Here is a 23,728-nt window from a genome sequence, read left to right on the forward strand (position 1 = left end):
ACATTCTTTGATTTGTTAGTTAAGCCTACTTTTGGGTGAGGGTGATACGTATATTTTGGAAACATGATAGTATAATTGAGTGGGAGCGCTAACATAAATATGGAGTCTATAACTTCTATAGGAATTTAGAAGTGAAATGATGATATCCTTCGAGCTTGGCTAAACAAAGATAAATGGTTGAGTTCTCATTTCACTTCGCTGAAATATAATTTATACGGAGCTAAGTGTTTTAAGGATAAAATACATTGAAGGTGTAACGGTAATTTAGTTCCTATTCAATGTAGATCATCTATTAGAGGGTCATTGATCAAATTAAGATTATAACAATGGATAATTAATAGCGTATCTATATCGTTGAACATATAGAGCGTTCTATATGGCTGAGAGTGCAATTCTAAGTTCTAAGTGTGGATTCAATAAGGAATTAATAAGTTAGGGAATTTACTTGGTAAATTCGGTTCGGCTTATTGGAAGCTCGGTTATATAGGCCCATGGTCCCCATACTTAGTTGAGACCATACTGCTTGTAAGACTGAGTTAATTTATTTTAATTAATCAATTATAATTCTAAAGTTGGACTATGTGTAGTTTATGAATTTTCACTAAGCAAGGGCAAAATTGTGAAGAAAAGAGATTCTAGGTTTTGTTTGTTAATTAAGAGACTTTATATGTCTAATTAATAAATATATTAAATGAAAATATTATTTAATAATTAATTTTTAGTTATTAAATAATTAGAATTGACATTTAAATGGTTAAATTAGAAAATTGGTATTTTTGAGAAAATGAGATGCAGAAATGATAAAACAGCAAAATTGCATAAGTGAGGCCCAATATCCAAAGCCCATGGCCGGCAACACTTAATGGCTTATATCATTTATTTTTTCATTATTTTAATGCCAAATAATTCTAACCTAAACCTAAGTGGTTACCTATAAATAGATAGTGATGGCTCACATTCACACTTAACTCTGTCAGATGAAAGTTGAGCCTCCTATTCTATTCCATAGCTGCCACGCTCTTCTTCTCTTTTCTTCTCTAAATTTTCAAACCTTGAGTGAATGAGTGAGTGCCCACATACATGGTAGTAAATCTAGATCCTGGTAAAATATTTCCAACATCATACCCCAGGAACATGGGGTTTTGCATTGCCTAGCTCAAGAATCTAAGACCCCTAATCATAATTATGAGGGGTTCGGGGCTTAGAGCCAGATGCATCTCATGTTCGGGTCTAGCCTACTACTCCAAAATTATTTTATCGATTTTTTTAGTTTTTGTAGGATTAGATCCTTACCAACTTATTCCCTAAGGCTACCACCTGCTATCGAGCCTTTTTTTTTTGTTTTTAGATGTTGACCTTGAAAAGTGATCAACCGACAACGAGGTTGTGCAGATCTGATGCTTGCCAAGTGTGTGCACAAATAAGAATATAAAGCAATAAACAACAAGATTTTTTTATACAAGTTCGGCCCCCTTGTGATAGCGGGTAATGACCTACTTCCCTTTCAGTTGTATTATACTGAGAGAATTACTATCCAAATCGCTATAGGTGGGATCTGCTATAGTACCCTTAGGATTATAATGTATGAATCGATGTCTGGCAGAACTCAAGTGTTGAACAGCCTAGGGTGTAGTACAGCCTAGGCTAGGCGTGTGAGAGAATGAAGAAGAGAGAAAGAGTCTAACACTTAGAGAGTTTGAGATTTTTAGCTTAGAGGCGGCTTAGGCAACTTAGCTTTTCAGCTAGAGGTTAAGGCCTTTGTATAAGAAGCCTTAGATCCTAGGTTTACAATTGAAATCCCTTGAAAATAGCATAGTTAGTTAGATATTTACAAAAGACCAAAATGCCCTTAGATTCTAGATATTATTAAACCATTTTATTGGGCTTTTGAGGCTCAATTTGTAGCCCACCTTTGATGTCCACGTGTAGGAGTGTCTTGTGGGGCCTACACTGCAATCCTTGGTCGGCCATGGCTTTGTGCTGGCCAGGCTGGCCAGCCATGATGTTGTCCCTGGGTTGGTCAGCTCCTAAAAGTGAGTTGATCTGTCACTTGATCCCCATTTGAGTGCCAGGGTCTTTATTTGCTCAGATGTCGGCTTGGCCTTTCTTTTATTGAGTTGTACTGCCACGTGGCACAAGTTTTGTCCACGTAAGCATGTCACGTCACGAGGATAAAAATTGGGATAACATTAGGGATTGGAGTCTTCCCAACCCCACAAAAATATTATACTTTTACAAACTCGTGTCCATTCCCAAAAAGGGGGACAAATTCAATGATGGCTTCTATTCACTACAACCTCATCCAACCAACGAAACCCCAGTCCTATTCAATTTCCAAAAGAATGTCAAAGACTATCATTATCAGTGTTATACCAAAGAGGCTTATTTCTGACAATGCAATGATTGAGTTTGAGTACATTAATCCTATCAAACAACACAAGAAAGGTTAGAAGGGGTTTCTTTCTTATAAGGCTGACATGGATAAGGTCAATGATTGGGTTGACTGGGGCTTCTATCGTGGGATGATGGAGCGACTGGGGTTTCATTCTAGTTAGGTTGGGTTGATCATGAGATGTGTTGCTACAATGTCGTATGTAATCAATGTTAATCATGACATCATTGGGAATATTGTTCCTACTCAATGGCTTCGTCGAGGTGATCCTCTTTCTACTTTCCTTTTTCTTATTTAAGTTAAAGGATTATCATATATTATTAAGCATGAGATTAGTATTGGTAATATTGTTGGTGTGGTGTGTGGCCGACGAGGACTAATGGTTTTTCATCTCATGTTCATGGGTGATAGTTTTTTATTTTTGGAAGCAATGACTGAAAGTTGTACTCAGTTTCCCAATATCCTTAATTACTATGTATGAAGATTCATTAAGGCAGTTAATGAATTTGAACAAGTCTGTAGTATGTTTTTCTCCTCGGTTGGCTTTGAATCTGTGTGTTTCTTTGGCTAGTCTACTATGTGACTCTTGTTTCGTGCTATGAAAAATATCTTAGTTTGCCTTGTTTTGCAGGGAAGAGTAAAAGTGGGTTGTTTCAATCCATTTTAGATTGTATGTGGAATAAGCTGTTTAGATGGAAGAGTAAGCTATTTTGTTCTAGCGTCCATGAAGTCCTCTTGAAGTCAGTGATTCAAGCAATACCAATTTATGCTATGAGGTTGTTTAAGATTCATGTGGGCATTGTGAATGAAATTCATTGGCTTTTTGCTCATTTCTGGTGGGGGTGGGTGACCCTGATAAACAAATTATGCACTCGTGTACATGGTCTCGTTTGTGTTGGTACAAGTCGGATAGTGGTATAGGATTTCGGGATACGTTCCTTTTTATTCAAGCTTTATTGGTCAAGGAAGCTGCACAATTATACATTTTTCCTGACTCTCTAGCGGCTAAGGTAACGAAAGGATTTTATTTTAGTAGGAGTAATTTGATTGAGGTGGAGGAGACTAAAAAGGGTTTGTTTTTTTTTTTTTGTTTTGTGTTTTTTGAAAAGTATTCTTTGAGGTCGTGATTTATGGAAGAAAGGGACTCGTTGGCTTGTGAATGATGGGACTCAGGTTTGTACCCATGAAGATGCTTGGGTTCCAAAAGATCATGTGGGTTGTACTTTTTTTCTTCAGAGTAGTTATACATTTCAATAAGTTTGTGATCACAAGACGGTTTCGGGTTAGTGGAATGTCTCTTTGATTAATGTTCTTTTTGATGCAGGTGAGGCTAAGACTGTTCTATCTATCCCTGTGTCTATTTTATGCTAGTCAGGATTGTTTGATTTGACACCACACTGAGAATGGCCAATATACTGCAAAAAGTGAGTATTGGAGCTCCGTGGCAAGGTTGGGGTGGGGCCATGTAGCAGCCTCGTTGGTGGAAATTTATGTGGTCTTTGTCCATCCCCCCACAAGTGAAGAATTTTATTTGGAAAGCAAAGTTGAATTTCTTGCCTTGTTATGCTAATTTATCTAGACATGGAATAGAAGCGCCTAAGGTTTATCCTATTTGCTTCCAGAATAATGAAATAAATGTGCATGCTCTTTGATTTTTCCCCTCCCTTAAAGGGATTATGCAAGAGAGGGAGTTGAAAGGTCTTGATGTACTTAAAGCAATTTCTAATTTTTATGAGCTTTTGTTTGGCTGTATGGATATTATCTCAAAGCATGAAATGGAGGAGTTCGTCGTTCTTCGTTGGCGAATATGGCATAGACAAAACACTTTCATCCATGATCATAAATTACTTCGGATTCTATGACTAGCTAGTGGTCTTTGATTTTCCTTTGGCAGTATCAAGATGCTCTGTCTCCTTTGGCTGCTATGGATATGGGGCCATGTGCTCCAAGTGTGGGTAGTCCTTCTCATGGGACAACTATTGTTGATTTAGTTTTGGGTGATGTTGATTTATTTATGGATATTGACATTAATGATCAAGATTGAAATTGACCTCGGGGCGGTGGTGAAGACTCAGAACGATGAGTTCTTTCGTTCGGTGGCTTCTCCAACGAGTGTTGGCTTTGCAGCTTGTGTGGCGGAGGCTACGACTTTGTTGCAAGGCCTTCTTTTTTGTTTGCGGCTTCGTTATAGGAGTCTTGCGGTGTTCTCTGATTACCTCTGTTTGTGGCAAGCTACTTTTAGTAATTATAGGCGGCCATATGAGTTTAGTACCATTGTGCATGACATTAAAAAAGACTTCTCTTTTTATCATAGATAATTTTTTTTTAATTGTAGTTGGGCTCATAATGTTATATCTCATTTTTTAGCTAATATCATTTTGTTTTTAAATTTGTCTAAAGTTTGGCGGCCTGACTTACCTCTCGGTCTCTAAGTTTAACTATTTTGCGATGTCTGTGACTTTATTAGTTTTGTGCCTTTTAATGGAATTTTTTCTTTCGCTAAAAAAAATAAAAAAAAATGGATCATTGGATCTTGATTTAATGTAAAATTCAAGACAAGAAACCATCGATAGATAATAATACTAGTAACCATTAAGAGGGCACCAAATTTATATGTGAAATGTTCTTGCCAAAAAAAAAAATGTAGAAGAAGATTTTTATATGAAATGAAAGTGAAATGAATTGTTAAATCAAAAAAAAAAAAAAAGAAAGTGAAATGAATTGAGTGGGGTGGGGACCTTTTTAATACATGTTTTTGCTTGTTTCGCATCTTTTTAGCAAAAAGCTACTTTTGTTGCTTATTTGGACATGCATATAGGTGGGGAACAACCCATAAACTATTACTCTCTCATGGGACTACATGCATTATATATAGACACATGACATCAATATATTAATTATATGTCACATTCTTGGTTATTGGTTAATGCGAAAACTTGTCATCTCATTAATATTGTTGTTATATATATTGTATGTGTTTTCATTCGTATATATACAATGTGAGTGAGTGGAAGTGAAACAAATATATGTATTGATTTGGTGAATCTATATTTCTAATATTTATCAAATACGCATCATATTTAGGAGATATTCTAAATTTTAAATAAGAGTTTTATTTTTTGTGTCATCATCCCAATAGTCCGGAAGAACCCTAGCTTTAACAATAATCCACTATATATGCAGTAGCTAAGCTTATTTTCTACTTAGTGCTTCAAGGATTCCAACCATTTTTATCACAAAGTTTGTTTACTTTTATTTAAACAATAATCCCACTTTGAGCATTATCTTTATGAAAACAATAGATTTAAAGAGTATTTATTTGTAATTAATCAAAATGGTGCACTTCAGTATTTTCTATTAGTATACTTGATAGTTGATATTGTTGAACCAAGAAGAAAAGTGAAGAACAAATCAAATACAGTATAATATGGAGTTCTAGTTATTTGCTTCCATTAAGGAGAATTAGAATTTTGCCATGTATTTTTTTTTTTTTGGAATAGCTAGATATATATAATAATAATAATAGCACAAAAAATTCAGGTGATATGAATATGATATCAAATAATTTATTTGAAAAAAGAAAAATGTAGAAAATGTATTCATTATGCCTATATACTCATATAATTTTTTTTTTTCATATGGATATACTGTTAGACATTTATATGTATAAACTGAAATATATGAATTTGTATATAAAATGTGAAATAAATAAATATATATACACTATATAACTTAAGGATCGAAATACCTCCAGCCATTGATTCTTGAGCTTCAAACCCACATAAGCTTTGATCTGCAAAGGAAACTGGTTGATGTGGGTAATCGGGCTTCCTCGCTCTCCCAACTCTCTTTAGATGGAATTTGTTGTTATGAACAGAATGAGTGAGAAACTCGGGGACCAAAACCCTATATTTATAGGTGAGATACTCCATCAGTATCTGCGCCACATTAATTGTCAGAATATTTTGACAATTAATTCAGGAAATCAAATCAGGTAATGAATATAGAAATCTGACCATATATAGAATATTACATAATTGATTTTGTCCAGATTCAATAAATATAAAATATTCATTTATCAGAAAATCATTTATTTATTTATTTCCTTAAATAAAAATTTATTTCTTTAAATAGAAATATATTTCCTTAAATAAAATATTCTTATATTCTCCCACTTGGTCAGCATTTAGACTAAAACATTCAAACCCAAACGTTCCTCATTATATAATAAACATACGAACCATAGCGACATGTCCTCATTATAAGTCGAGTATTATCTTCCATGTATTACGATATATTTATTATATAACAATGTACTTTATGTGGCAATGTACTTAAGTGAATAAACCCTAACCCTATGTTTATTCACGTCCTCTTACGATAATTTTCTCAGATGAAATTAAGGTGCACATAAATATGAGAAAATATCGAAATTAGAGTTTCATTGAATAATTTTTGGTTGTACAAATAAAAAACTGCATATGGGTTAACTAAATCCCACATTTACTTTATGATCCTTGAACTTGTGTTGCGGCATGCCTTTAGTCAAGGATATGCGATCACCCAATTCAATTTGCGTGATTCATGACCACTTATCACACATTTTTATGGCTAAATACTTAATGTCGATATGCTAGCTTCGACTATTACTCTTATTGTTATTAGCCATAAATATTGTAGCTGAATTTATCGCAAGTTTTTCTTAATGGCCTAATGAAACTGTAATTCTGAACTCTAGGCCTACTATGAAACTCTATAATACATCATACGAGATGTATCCTCAAAACAATAAATGAATGTGACTTCTATAGTGGAAATAACAATCAAGATTCTCCACAATATAATCTTACTGGTAATCTTAAGGATGTAATAAAATATTGATTTACGTGAATCAATACAACCAGTGAAGTACGTTAGAATCTAATTGGTTAACTATATTTCCAGATGGTCAATTCATCTTAACAAAATATGTATGAATATAATTTTAGTATCTTAAAGACACCTCATCTCTTTGTATGAAGAATAAAGTGGTCTTAACTTTAGTTATTCTGATACTACTTAACGATCCTGAAACAAATGTAATGCAAAGTCTTATTCAGACTCATAGGCATACATTACTTAAAGATAAAAGTTATATCAGATGAATAATACATAATTTTATTTAATCAGAGATGCTGTGACTACTATCTAATTAATTAAAATTATATATGTTATTTATATGCATTATCTCAAAATAATAATTTGAGATATGAATTATTTTAACTTATATAGAAAACTTTTATCATCATTTGCAAGTAACATATTGTCTATGTATAAAACAAATATTACTCCCACTAACCTTCTGGTATATAATTATTTCCATAATTCTCTTTTCAAACCTAAAGGAAAAGATGATTTAATACCAATTTGTGAGATGTTGGTTTTAATCTACAGGTAGACACCTTAAGCTTGCATATGTTCACCACTATTAGAGGAAAAATTTTATGGCAGTCTGTATACCTTCTCCTCTAGTTCACTGTTTGGAATTGATTAGTAAATTGAAACAAGCAACGAATGCCAAGGTCTATAATAGAATCATTTATAAAAATAAGTGAGAATATAAATCTCCTTTGTTATTGATTCTTATTTCAAAATGAACTTCTTAGCAATGAATATTCTTTTATATCTTTATGTTTCTCAATGTTGCCTAATGAATATTATTGGTGAAAAAACTTATGCTTAATTAATGTTCTCCACCCCATTAGGCAACTTTACTAAAGATAAACTTTATTGCTCTTTAAGATATTCATTTCTTCATTCATGGCATATTGTACTACAACTTCAATTCTTTATCATTCTATAATTTAATTTGTGTCTCAAATTAATATTGTAGTTGAACTCTTATTGTACAAAATGTAATCACTAGAAAACATTGATCTTATTGTTCTAATAAGTCATCTTAAGGATGGACCAACAAACTCTTAAAAGAGCAAATGGTTCAATATGCATGTTATTTTAGAAATTATAAGCAATTACTAAATAACATAACTTATTAGAATTTTATCAATGACTTGTAGACTATTAATGATTAGTTATGAATTCTTAATAACCATTAACCTTAAGGGTTGTTGTACTAAATCATAATTAATCTAATACTTGAGGTGGAAGTTTGAGAAAATATGAATGATCTTTCTCAGAAACTAGGTTCCTAGATTGATCACTCCCAGTGATCAAGTCAATTCTTAATTCCACAATTCTAGTATTGTGAGATGGATAATAAAATATGTAACCCTTAGACCTTATAACTTTTATGATGAAATGCTTATTTATGGTATTTGGGCCCAGATCTTTTCTTTGACAATTGTACTCTAACTGTATATGGGTATTTATAAAATGTGTACATGTCATCCAGTCGGCTTTCAACCTTATCACAACTCAAAATATGTTTGAGAAACAACTTTAGTTAGAACACGATTCGATATGTACACCCCATTGAAGAGTATCAATAGACAAAGATTTAGGAACATTTGGAGTTTTCTATGTAGGCTCCACCCCATGTCCAAAAAATGCTTAGCTTCTTAAATCTGTCACACACTATGATTTAGGTGTACCAGGCATATGTATTGGGTAATAAACCCATGCTTTTAAAGAAACTTTGCAAATGGACTGGAAATTTATCCATACTCATGAATTTTAATGTAGTGTTCTCCATTTTATAATTGATCTCACTATCTTAATATGCAAAATGCACTATTTCTCTACTTAAGATTTAAATGTCTTTGAAACATATAAATCTATACTTTTGTAGAAATATAATTTATGTGAGTAATCATTAAAAAAGAGATGCAAAATTTGAGTCCATGTCTTCAAAATTAATTGACTTGTATGATTTCTAATATGATAGAATTCTAATATGCACCGATTTTGACTTGTTGGAATACATATTTTTAATGAATTTTACACAAGTTCTAAATAAAGTTAGTAAAATCAGTGTAATGAATATCCCCACCATTTACTAACATTTATTCTATTTATGGATATATGTTCCATAATTTTTGGTGCTATAATGTAGAAGAATTCTTATTAATAACACATTTCTTATTGTCAGATTGAACTTGCATATCTGTATGAGTGACATCATTTTGTAGTAAAAGCCTCTAAATGTGTCTAAATCAAGTTTCAATAGAATCTTGGAACATAAAAGGTCTTTGCCAATTTTAAAACAAAGCCACTACTATATTGCTTGTTCCTTAAACTTCTAAATGTGAGAACTTATCTTATTTGTGGATAAGATTTGCTCACAGTTACTGACTTTCTTAGGTTTATTTGTAAACCTTGGAAGAAATTATGAATGTGGAATAACAATCTAAAATAATCCACTATGTGTTAATAATCACATTAACTATATTAAAATGAATTCATACACAATAAATAAAAATTTATTGGTGATAATAGAGTGTGATTTGTTTTTCTTAATTATACAGTGAAAACTGTATATTTTAGATGAAGTAATCAGAATAAATTTTGAAAATTTCTACTGGTATAGAAGAAATTTATGAATAGTGATGTAATAGAATTACATATATAGTTTTGAGGTTTAAATGAATCATGTTATTACCAATGAATAAACGTGCTTAAATATGAAATCTTATTAAACAAAAATTACATGTGGGCTAAATTTTTAATTTAATAAGATTAAATTTAGATGTAGATTATGATAGATTTACACAATTTATGAAAAAACTTAAAGTTTAATATTTTTATCTCAATGAAAGGTATGAAACACTTAATTATTTATAAATGTTTCAAAATTTTATACTTTTTGATAAAATTATTAAATTAAATCTACATAATTCCCTGTGGGATAAATTAAGAGAATTTAATTTAACATATTAATCATGTAAATATAATAAAATCCTTGTAGGGTAAGATTATTATGTTCACATAATTCATGTCCATTATGTGATCTTGATCCACTTAATGTATATAACTTTATATAATTAAGGATGCTGTGGCTACTCCCTAATTATTTAAAATTATGTGGTTCACTAGACACCAAAGTATAAACTGAAGATTAAAATTTTATTAAATCCAAAATTGCCTGTGGGCTAAATTTTAAATTTAATAAAATTAGATGAACCTTATGATAGATTTAATTAAACAATTAGTTTAGGAAAATGAAGGTTTATTATCTATCTTTAATTAAATTTGTTATAACACTATTAAATTAAATCCTCATAACTCCCTGTGGGGTAAATTAAGAGAATTTAATTTAACATATTATCCTAATTAATTATACAAATATAATAAAATCCCTGTGGGGTAAAATTATTATACCTATATAATTAATTACAAGGTATGTCCATTAAGGTGAATCTAAATTAATATATAATTTTATATAATTAAAGATGTTGTGGCTACTCCCTAATTATATAAAATTATATTTTCACTTTGACATTAGGTATTGGGATCTACCTAAAAGTAATTTCGTTATTAACATAATAGACAATCACTGAGATTAGTGCTCCTAGTGTGGTCGTCCGAAGATCATTAAAAACCGTTCTAGATATGAGCATTTGTCCCACGTTCATGTTTTCTTATGTCAAACCACAAAATTACTTACATTTTATTCATATGTTATTCATTTTAGGAAAGTTTTATGAATATTTTATGAATAATTTTATGAAACTTAATGTGCTAAATAAAATATTCAACCTATCTTAATGTTTGAATATTTCTAAATATATCTAGCACTATAAAAGGAATTTATGTATAGCATTTAAATCATACAAAATAAAATTAATTGTATTAAAAATAAATTTGCCAAATAAATACAAATTAAAACAATTATTGTATGATAATAAATTAAATGCTTAATTCCATAATATATAATTAATTATGCATTTATGACCACATAATATCTTAAATATTTATACTAATAATCAATTTGTATAAATAAGGTAAATATACAAATTAGTACAATTAATTATATGATATGAATTAAATGCAAAATTAAAGAATATACTTAATGGCAGATTTTTTCAACTTTTATTAATTTAAACAATAAATTACATAAATTTGGTAATAAATAATTAAATACACAATTATTACATGCCTAAATAAATCATGTAATTAATTACCAATTTAAAACAAATAAAAATTAACACAAAATAGGAAAATAATTAATATTCCAAATAAATAAAAATTTATAAAAAATTGGAATTTTCCCTTTTTTTTTTTTGAAAAAAAAACTGCCCCGACCCAAACCCGAATAGGCTAACGAATTCTGACGATAAAAATTCATGGAATCACTTCTATTTGAATCTTCATGCATAAATCAAGAGATTCATGTCGGTTTTAGGCAATTAAAACACGTAAAAATTGGACTTTAATTTTAATAAAAAATTTCTAGTCCGTATGAGTTCTTAAAAAATAAATTTTTAAATTTCAATGATTTTTTGCATGTTTAGATCGATCTATAATACTCTATGAAGATAGTGATGTATATAGAATTCAAAATAAACACTGAAAAAAGAAAAATGAAATAAAACAACCAACGGACCAAAAACTCTAATTTTTTATGTTTATATATACACGTATATAATGTATATACCGCATAAAAATATCATAAACATATCACATACAATTTTTATGCAATAAAATCATATATTAAACGTATAATATATATAAATATATATAAAAAAAATGTATATACGTATATATATACAACAATACTTACGTATATATATAATATATAAACAAAATTAAAATATGAAAATATATGTATATATATATGTATATACGTAGATTGAATTAAAATATATATATATAATCGGAATTATATGAATATGAATATATATATATATATCATATATATAAATTAAGAATCGATCGTATACGTATATATATATTATATATGAAGATGAATATAAATATATATATGTATATATATGAAGATGAATATGAATATGAATATATATATACGTATATATAAAAATTTGAGTATGAATATATATATAATCGGAATTATATAATATATAATATATATATATTATATTATAAATGAAGAACCCCGTAAATGTATGTATATATATGAAACTCAAAATAAATCAAGGCAGAGATATATAATCCGCTCTGATACCAACTGTTAGACATTTAAATGTATAAACTGAAACATATGAAGATGAATATGAATATAAATGTATATATATGTATATATAAAAATTTGAGTATGAATATATATATAATCGGGATTATATAATATATAATATATATATTATATTATAAATGAAGAACCCCGTAAATGTATGTATATATATGAAACTCAAAATAAATCAAAGCAGAGATATATAATCCGCTCTGATACCAACTGTTAGACATTTAAATGTATAAACTGAAACATATGTATGTGTATATAAAATGCGGAATTTACGAATATATATACACTATATAACTTAAGGATCGAAATACCTCCAGCCATTAATTCTTGAGCTTCAAACCCACATAAGCTTTGATCTGCAAAGGAAACTGGTTGATGTGGGTAATCGGGCTTCCTCGCTCTCCCAACTCTCTTTAGATGGAATTTGTTGTTATGAACAGAATGAGTGAGAAGCTCGGGGACCGAAACCCTATATTTATAGGTGAGATACTCCATCAGTATCTGCGCCACATTAATTGTCAGAATATTTTGACAATTAATTCAGGAAATCAAATCAGGTAATGAATATAGAAATCTGACCATATATAGAATATTACATAATTGATTTTGTCCAGATTCAATGAACTTAAAATATTCATTTATCAAAAAATCATTTATTTATTTATTTTCTTAAATAAAAATATATTTCTTTAAATAAAATATTCTTATATACAACTTTAGTATTGATTATTGATAAATTATAATAAATAACTCAAAAATATATTACTATGCAGGTAAATATTCTAATTTTTATATTTGTAGAAAAATGATTCATTTATATTATTATTATTAAATTATTTTTTGTAATATAAACTTTTATGGTTCTCACATTTTTAATTTTCAATCCATAGTTTTTTTTTTTTTAAGATTTAAAAGCATATCTATTAATATCATAGTATATTTATATTAATTTTGTTAAAATGTTCATTTTTATTTTAAATTTATGTCAATTGTTTTAATTTTTTTTTATAGATTGGGGTATATATTTTGTTATACAATATATTTTTTTTGTTGTATAATTATATATTTGGGTGCATTTTAATGAGTATTACCCATTCATGGGTAATTAATATTGTGAAATTCAAGTTTTTATGCTTAGTTTTTATATCTAATTACAAATAATCTTCCATTTTAACATTATATGAGTTGAGGTTGTTCCATCAGCTGAAGAAAAAAAATTAAAAAAAAAAGTTTTTCGGCAAAAAAAAAAATTGAGTTTGACTTAAGTATTTTGTATATAATTAAACATATTTTAATATAGTGTAAAAAGTGATATTTTTTTTTATATTTTCTTTAATTAAGTATCTAAATTAAACATAGAAATTCAAATTTCTTTTTTATTATTTATCATTGGATCAAAATATAATAATTTAATATTTTTTAAAATTAATATTTATAATTAAATTGTTTAGTAACCATCAAGGTAATACCCATTGAGAAGTATTCTTTATATATTTTTGTTTAGTACCCATTAATGAATAATATCTATTAAAAAGTATTCCAAATATATATATATTTATTACTAAAAATATATATTATTCAACATTACAAATTATAAAGAAAACACAACTCGTCAAAAGATAAAATAAATAAATAGTACAAAAATAATTAAAAATGTCACTTTATTTGAAACTTTATTAGAATAATTATATTATTAAATTTAATAATAATAAAATAATGGGGAATTATCCCATATACTGTTTTTTTTTTAACTTTTTTTTTTCTTCAAATTTACGGTTTGGGTTTCTAAAGTGGTTGCAGCGCTAGTTGCAATAGGGGTTTCTATACGATTTTTTTTGTTGCAATTTAGGTTGCAGCGCTAGTTGCAATAAAAGTTTCTATATAGAATTCCGTAAAAATGCAAAAAAAAAAAATTGTTTTTATGTGTAAAAGTGAATAAGCCCCTAAAATAATATGAAAAAGGACAAAAAAATGTAACTATAAAAAAATATAACTTAAAAATTGAAATGGAAAATAATTAAAAAAGTATATTTTTATTTGTTAAAACTTTTATTTGAGTAAAGTAAAAATTATAATTTAAAAACCAAAATTTAATAAATTATTTATCAAGAAATTTTTTTAAGTTTTGGCAAAAATTGAAAAAAATACAGGAATTTACATTCATCTAAAAATATAAAAATATATGTTGCATTCATTTAATTTTTTAACACCCATAGAAAAATAGAAAATAATGTAACACTAATTTTAAGACGAGCTAAAGTGAAATAAATAATAAATTATATATTGGATATAATATAATACTTATAATAGTTTCTATGTGAGATTTTTGTTTTAAAATAAATTTACTAATGATTAAACAATTCAAAAATTAGAAAAATAAAAGAAATAGAAACTATGAGAAAAAGCTCATGTGTGATACTACATCAACTCTCCATAATTCTCTTTTATATATAAATATAGATTATTTATCTTAATTATTATATTCATGTATATGAGTTGAAATAATATTATTATTCGTACATTAAAACTTTTAAAGTTCATATTTTAATTAACGTTTTTGATAATTTCAAAGTTATATACAATTTGATTTAGTTTAAACTCATTAAGTTCAATTTTAATCTTATTAAGTTCAACTTTAATCTCATTTAATTGTTAGTGTCTTCAAATGAAATTATTGATTTAATTTTGTTTAGGTGTTAATTAATTGGTGGTGATTCCATGTTGTAGGTTATATTTGAGAAAGTTCGTTACTTATCTTTATAGTATTTATTTAAAGATAATAATATTAAATTAAGTGGAATTTAGGGTTATAAATTAGTAGACCCTAAATTAGTGGAGATACTAATTTACAAGAGGAAATTTTGGTCGCCCGTCCTTGTCTTTGCGACACCCTTCATCTTTCTCAGAGAGCATGCCTTCCATCCAAGTCTCTTCCTCTTCCTCTTCGAACAACAAAGATCATCATGACCCTCTGCAACTTTTTAATCTTTCTAGGTATTTTTTCAACCCTTTTCTATGTTGTGGTGGCACCACATTTATGGCGATTGACACACAACTGCCTCCACCCAAGGTGATGAGGTCAGCCCAATATCGAGCACAAAGGATCTTAGAGAAAGTGTGGATTGACATTAATGAAAATTTCTTGTGTTTGAGTTGTTTATGAGTAAATCTAATTATTTTTTCTCCTTGTATTTAATATCTAGTGTCCTTTCAGATCCTAGTTTAGGGTTTAGCTTTTATTGTTGTGTCTACCAACCAGAATTGTAGATGGATTTAGATAATCCCCAGCTTGAACCGACCATTTATGGTTATTACCCCTATCATCTATGGCACTTGATTGTACCTAGGATTTGTACCCCTTCGATTGCCGATTTAGTTGTGTTTGGCTATTTATGATCTCAATCACAGAATTTGTTCATTATCGTTTTTGTTCATATTGCCCTACCTTACCTTTTAGCTAGCATTTTACTAGTTATGGAAGACTTAGCCGCTCTTTTTCTGTAGCTCTACATCTCATTAACACTAAGAACACTATCAACTCCCTCATTGATTATACCGAAACTCATAAAGGGCTCCCACCATCTCCACCCCCTTTCCACCTGATGGCAACTCTATACACCACCAAAAGCTTCAATCATAATTCACTTAAGAATTTTCTGAAAAAGTATTGGAAAGACAGATTCCCCATTAGTGTTAAGGAGAGATCCCTTATTCTAACTTGTACTTGGCAGCCTTCCACTGTGAAGGTGACAGGAAAAGAGCCATCATCAACCAGCCTTGGATATTTGATAAAAACCCTATCCTTCTGAAGATTCCTGATCCAGACTCCACACTTACCCTAGAATCCATGCGTAAGATACCCTTCTAGATACAAATATATAACATTCCCTTTTCCCACTATTCCATTTCCTTAGCCCGACTTGTTGGCCGAATTGTTGGAACCCTCCTAGAAATCCACCAACCTTCCTTGAAACCTGAGGTTCTTAATTAAAAGTTCGCATTATGCTCGATGTTACCAAACCCCTTCCCAGAGGTGTTCCAATTCTTTTTTCAGGAATGGCATCACCCACCTGGCTTGAGTTAAAATATGAAGACATACTTGACCATTGCTATTTCTGTGGTGGTTTGGGCCATACTTATAATGAATGCATTGAGTACATGCGTGCTTTTGATGCCCCACCCCTACCTTATGAAAATGTCATGAGTGGGACTGCCTGTCCTAACCATGGTCCCTTTGGTCTATTGCCTATTTACAACTAACTCTGTTTCCCTTACATGCAAACTCCCCCTACCCAACTCATACAAATCCCAAACCAAAATCAAGCGAACATCACTAGCTCCTCTACCCTTTAGGGACCGATCTACCAATCGAATTCCTCTTTTCTCCATGAGGAGGACCAATCTGGCACTGTTGGCCTTTATATTTTTGCCCGAACCCCCATAAAGCAATGCTGAGTTATTCACTCACCCCAATGTCACCATTCCTCTATAAGCCCACTTAAACAATTCATCTTTTACTGCTTTGATGATTGTGCCCTCGGGAGGGTCCATCTCATGCTCTGCATCCCTTAGACAACATTCCACTCCTAGCTCTAGAAGCTCAACATCCCCACAACCAGCACAATGAATGTTCCCTCGATGACTACCAGTCCTAACCTGACTCTCCCACCAACTACCAACTTCACTCTGGTTGATGTTTCAAACCCCTTGTCTTTGTTGTTGGCAGTGTTAAAGGCTTACCAAAAAGCTCGTAGACTAGACGAAGTTTGCAGACTACCACAATTAGGTTCAAGAGGCAGCTGGCAAATGCTGGCAATGAGCAGCAAGAGATGCTGAAGAGGTCGAAACCCCTACCACAGCAGGACATTGTGGAAGTGGCCACTACTACAAAATGTACAATTTGCGTCGGTCATGGCGTCACACCAAAATGGTTGACCGAGGTAAAAAATAGGCATAGATTTTATGCTTCAGTGGATAATCGAAGCTAAAAGAAAACAATTAGCGTTAGCAATTACAATGACGCTAAAAGAGGAACCGAAGAAAAAAGTGAAAAAAATCAAAAATTATCTTTTTACATTTTGCTTTGGTGGAAAAAAGATGCAATTTTTTTTAGCTTCAGTTGTAAACAGAGGTTAAAAAGTTTGCGACTATTTTCCACTGAAGCAAAAGGATTTAATGTTTGTGTATAGGCTTCGTGCCCAATTAAAAAATCCTAACTTAAAATATATATTTAACCTAAACACACACACACAGCCGCACAACCCCCCTCTCTCTCTTCCTCTCCCTCTCTCTCTCTCTCTCTATCTCTCTCTCTCCCTCTCACCCAGTCGCACAACCTAAATCTTCTTCCACAAGAGATTGCTCAAGGTTCACCTCAATGTTCACGTCGAGATAGCCATCGCCAGCCACCTAGATGAGAGCCACCGCACAGCCACGTAACCCTTCCCCCTACGACTCTCTCTCTCTCTACTGCACTATTTTGATGTAAAAATCATACAAAGTTTGGGTTTTTAATTTTTTTTCTTTAAGGTGTTTTTCTTTGTTTGGATTGGAATTAAAAGTATCATATTTGTTGTTCTTTTTATATTATATTGCCTTTTTTTAGGTTTGCAGTGGTGGTGGTGGTGGTGCCGTGGTGCGGTAGTGGTTTATGTTGGGTTTTATGCCCTAAATAAAACTCTTTACAATCTGGTTAGTTATCAACACAAGAAATTTGAAGTGATTGATGTTTGCATGAATTTTACATGCTAATGTTTTAATATGTTTATTTAATTCACACACACAAAATCAGTTAAATCCAGATCATATGTTTATTCACAATTACAGTATCGTCAACACAGTGGAATGTGATTGTGATCATATGAATCAAAAGTCTTGGTCCCTGTTTCATCAGTGTTATTGGATTTACACTAATGTGATAATCAGCGATGATGTGTACTTACACTTGGAGTAAGTGTTATGTTCTTTCCAGGACATTAGTAAAGTATACTAGTTTCGAATGTATGGAGTATACATTGGACTGGACCAATATTGCAACTAAGTTAAGGTATTACAAACTTACCGTTATATATATCTTTCCAAGTCAATATCAGTAGTTGATCTTAAGATTAAAAGAATCTAAATCCTGATATGCTTAGGCTCAACTCAGGAGTGCTATTCATGTTCTTTGATTTATTAGTTAAGCCTACTTTTAGGTCAGGGTGATACGTATATTTTGGGAACATGATAGTATGATTGAGTGGGAGTGCTGAACATAAATATGGAATCTATAGCTTCTACTGGTGTATAGAAGTCAAGTGATGATTCCCTTCGAGCTTAGCAAATAGAAATAAATGGATGAGCTCTTGTTTAACTGACTAATCATTAGATCACTAAACACCATTTACAGGTAGCTAAGTCTTTTAAGGGGCAAAATACATTGAGGGGTGAGAACGGTAAAGAAATCCCATCTCGATGTAGATCATCTATATAGAGGATCTTTAAATCACAATAAGATTATAACAATGGTTAAATGAGATAGCATATTGATATCGTGGAACATATAATATGCTCTATATAAGTCTGAGAGTGCAATTCTAAGTTCTAAGAGTGGATTCAACGAAGAAGTAATAAGTAGGAATTTACTTGGTAAATTTGGTTCACTTATTGGAAGCTCAGCATATAGATCCATAGTCCCCATTCTAGTTGAGAACATTTGGCTTGTAAGACTCATTAATTGATTCGTGATTGATCAATTATAATTCTAAAGTTAGACTATGTCTAATTTTATGAATTTTCACTAAGCAGGGGTGAAATTGTAAAGAAAATAGTTTCTAGGTTTATTTATTTATTTATTAATAGACTTTATATGTCTAGTTAATAATTAAATTAAATGAAAATATTATTTCATAATGTATTTTAGTTATTAAATAATTAGTTTTGGCATTTAAAAGGTTAGAATTAGAAAATTGGCGTTTTTGAGAAAATAGAAATAAAATTTGATAAAACTGCAAAATCAAGTGAGGCCCATAACTACACCTTGGCCGGCCACTTATTGTGGATTTTCAAATTGATTTTTTCATTATTTTAATGCCAAATAATTCCTAACCTAAACCTAGTAGTTGGCTATAAATAAAAAGTGATGGCTCAGTCAAATCACAAGTTTTCACATGCTTTCATTAGCCTTTCTGACAGAAATTTCTCTCTTCAGAAAAACTGAGCCTTCTCCACTTTCTATACCTGGCCGAAATCCCTCTTCTCTTTTCTTCTTCATAAATTTCGAACCCTAGTGAAAGAGTGAGTGCCCACACACAGCAAGGAGTAACTCAATCATAGATTGGAAGGCTGTGAAGGATCAAACTTGAAGAAGAAGGACATTCGGGCTCAGATCTTGATTATACTCTGCTACAGAAAGGATACAAGGGTTAGAGATCTGAGTGGAATGAGACATTAATTCCGCTGCATCAATGTAAGGTTTTCTTAAATTTATATGTGTTTAATTCATCGTTTTAGAAAGTTCATATTTAGGGTGCTTAAAGAACATACTTGTGAGTAGATCTAGGATCCTAGTAAAATAAATTCCAACAACTGGCCTCAGAGCCATGGTAATTGATTTACTTGCATGAAATTTGAACTTTAAAACGATTGTTTGTTATTTGGATGGTTTCATGTTGTATTGAGTGTTATATGATGATTGATTGATGTTTGTGAATTTTTGTAAAAAATAATTGAAATTTTATTTCTGGAATTATTTTTATTGGATAGTATGGAAAAATTAAGCAAGTTATTTTTTTACAGAACTCAATTTCGATTTAATTTGAATTAGTTATGATTTTTTGAAAATTCAAAAAAAGATAAGGTGGCTGTGCACACTCACGCGCGCGCGGATTCAGACAAGTTTGCTGTCTGAATTCCTCTTGCGCGCGCGGATCAGGTGTCTGAAGCCTCACCTACGCGCACGCAAATCCTGCCAGCTCCCCTGTTCCGCCGAGGTTTCTCGGCTGTCACTTAGGGCTGCGCGCGGGGACAGTATGCTTGGCATACTGTCCGTACAGCTCCCAAAATTTTCGTTTTTCTTCGTTTTTTCATGCTTTTTCATGGATTTAACTTCCAATTTTTTGTGTAGTTTTGTATTTATAGATTTACTATTCCTAATTCAACTCTAATTATCATAATGAATTAATTTAATATTTTTTAAATTTAATTCACGATATTAGTGTAATTTGAATTTGAAATTAGTAAATATCTATCTTTTTGCTTAATTATTATCTTATTTTTAAATTTGATTATATCTTATCTTATTTTTTAATTTAAGGTCAGATATTAAATTTTTAAAATAATTTTTTTTTAATATTTTGACCTTATTTAAATTTAAAATAAGATAACTATAATCATGTAATTTTAAATAGATGTAAGATATTTTGCTAACTTTTAATTTTTGTTATTTTATTTATTTAAATTAAATTTAAAATCTGAAAAAGATATTTAATTTATCTTTTCTAATTTTTTATTTAATTTTTATTTATAAAATAATATTTAATTTTTAAAAGTAGTTAGCAAATTTTGAAATGATATTTAGGTTAATTGAAACCTAATTTTTCAAAATTGTAGGTTTAATTAAATATTTTTTTTATATAATTTTGAAATTTAAAAAAATTAATTTTATTTCTTTTATTTTCGAAAAATAAATTAATATTATTATTTATTTTATTTTTCAAAATTAAATATTTTTTTTTAATTTCGAAAATTATTTATTTATTTAAAATTAAATAAATCCTACTTCCAACTATCCAGCTAACCTTGTTGCAGGAGTATATGGTTTTAGCTTGTTTGTAAGTTTTCAAAACCTATTATTACTTGATTGCAAATAGCCATGGTTACTTTTTTGCCAGATCTAATGATCTGATTTTAACTCATGGCTCCCTTGGTCAAGTTAATAATTTGTAACAGGTAAATTTCACAATCTTCTTTCATCTGTGTATGACCTAGCAACATGATAGGATCCATCCAAGTGTGTACCTGTGTGAGCCTATGTGTTTATTTTATTATATAGATGCATATAGGTTGTTGCTAAATAAAATGTCACATTATGATAGATTTTATTTAGGTCCATTTAGTTATTGGACCTATTCAATTAATAATAGTTATTTATTTTAAGGTTAAATTCCTCTCTTTTGGGCCTTGTGTGAGAGTTGGGAGCCATAGAAGTGTGTACGACATACTGAACCCAACACCCCCTCACATGAACTACCCCAATTGTGAAGGCCCATTTGCCTGATTTGAATAACTGTACCTGGTTAATTATATTAGTTTGACCTAATAAAATTGAATTAGCAACATAATTAACTTTTAAAATATATGAAATTTATTTCATTTTAATATTTTAAAGTTAATTTTAAGAAAAACACTTTTAGTTTTAGATATTATTTCTAGACAAACTATTTGTATTTTTCTTGTATTTAATTAAATATAGAATTTTAACTAACTAGATTCTTTCTGGAGCTTATTTAATTAAATATTCCTATTTAAGTTATAAATTAGTTGTATCAACTGATTTTTCTTATCTGACTTAAATTTGAATATTTTATTTAAATTTTAAATCAATTTGAGGAATCCTAGGCATTAGTTATTAAAGATTCTTAAGATATTTTTTTAAGTTAATATCTTTTCGAATATTAACTTAAAATAGAATATTTTAGATTTTTTTAGGTTAATATCTTTTCGAATATTAACTTAAAAAGATATCTTCAAATTAAGTGGTTACAACTTAATTTTTGATATTTAATTAAATCTAAATTTGAAATTATTTAAGTTTTAGATTTTTCTATACAACTTAAATTAGATATTTTTCAAATTTTTGTTAAAAAGATACTTAGTCAAATAAGATATTTTCTAGATAGTTATTTCTAGACTACTTATTATTTCTAATATTTAAATAGGAAAATATTATACATTGTGAAATTAATTATTTAAATAATTAATTTTGGTACAATTTTAAGTATATTTTTCCTAGTATTAAACTAAAAATTAATAATTAAGCATTCTCTACACTTAATTATTTATTTCTTGAATTTAATACATTTAATTAACTTGAAAAATTTAAATATCTAAGTTGATTTTCATCATGATACTTAAATATTTATTTTTCATGACACTTAATTAAATAGAAAATTATTTTTAGGTTGAAGTTTAATTTTTCAACTTAAATTTAAATAATTTTCAATATATATATATTTCTTTATTTTACTAATCAATTTCGAAAATTACATTTTATTTATGCAATATTTTCGAATTTTTTATTTTGAAAAATAGATTGAGTTGTAAATTAATTATTTATTTTAATTAATTCTTGGGCCAACTTAAATCAATGATTTTTTTCATCTATTGATTAATTTAAATAAATGAATTTAAAATATATATATTATTAGAAATTGAATTAACTAGTCAAAAGAAAATCTAGATATTTGATATTTTTGCTTGAAGTATTTCTTTTCTATTTTTATTATTTTTTCAAAAATTGTATAATTATACTTAATTTTTCGAAGACAGTAAATATATTCTCAAGGAAATTTTTAAGTTGCTAATTAATATAATTTAATTCAACTTCAATTAATTTCCTTAATATTTATATTTAAGATTATTAGTAAGATGGAAATAATTAATTTTATTTCAATCACCATCTAAGTATAATTTTATAAATATTATATTAAATTCTTATTTTTGAATTTCAATTCTAAATTTCGAATTTAATGAGAATTTATTTTTTAGAATAATAAAGAAAATACATTTTAAAGAATAAGCTTTATTATTATTAAGATATTCGATCTCCATTGTTGGTTTTACATCGCGTTTGTTTTAGTGTAATCCTCCCTAATGGAGGAACGTTCATTAGCAATTCGCACCGTTTAATCTCGAAAGATAAGTAGTTTGTAAGTGTTTTATATGGTATAGATCACCCTAATGGTGGCGACCATATTTGACTTGCAAATTGCGAAACAATGGTAGTAGCTCATAAGATAGAATAGCCTCGACTCTCGCCTAAACGGGACAACGCTGGATTCCAATCTTGATCGAATAAAAGGTTGCTAGAATGTTTAACATTTTAGATGAGCTGACAACTCTATTCAATAGATGATAGCTTTGACTTTCGCCTAAACGGGACACTGATATCAGTTTGTTGAAAAACCTTGGAAATTATTTAGGATTGATTTTTTTTTAAG

At 29.3% G+C, this 23,728-nt stretch overlaps 1 long non-coding RNA gene across 2 annotated transcripts; it reads left to right on the plus strand.

The window, feature by feature from the left end:
* The first annotated feature begins 2,067 nt into the window (after positions 1-2,067).
* Positions 2,068-5,103, plus strand: LOC133030211 (uncharacterized). Of its 2 annotated transcripts, XR_009684079.1 has the most exons (4): positions 2,068-2,655; positions 3,024-3,402; positions 3,502-3,604; positions 3,717-5,103. It is a non-coding gene; the product is annotated as an uncharacterized LOC133030211 (long non-coding RNA). The 2 variants fall into 2 exon arrangements; XR_009684080.1 differs by having other exon boundaries at positions 2,069-2,655; positions 3,502-5,103.
* Positions 5,104-23,728: the final 18,625 nt, after the last annotated feature.

Source organism: Cannabis sativa, chromosome 8 (genome assembly GCF_029168945.1).
Source record: "Cannabis sativa cultivar Pink pepper isolate KNU-18-1 chromosome 8, ASM2916894v1, whole genome shotgun sequence".
NCBI lineage: Eukaryota > Viridiplantae > Streptophyta > Magnoliopsida > Rosales > Cannabaceae > Cannabis > Cannabis sativa.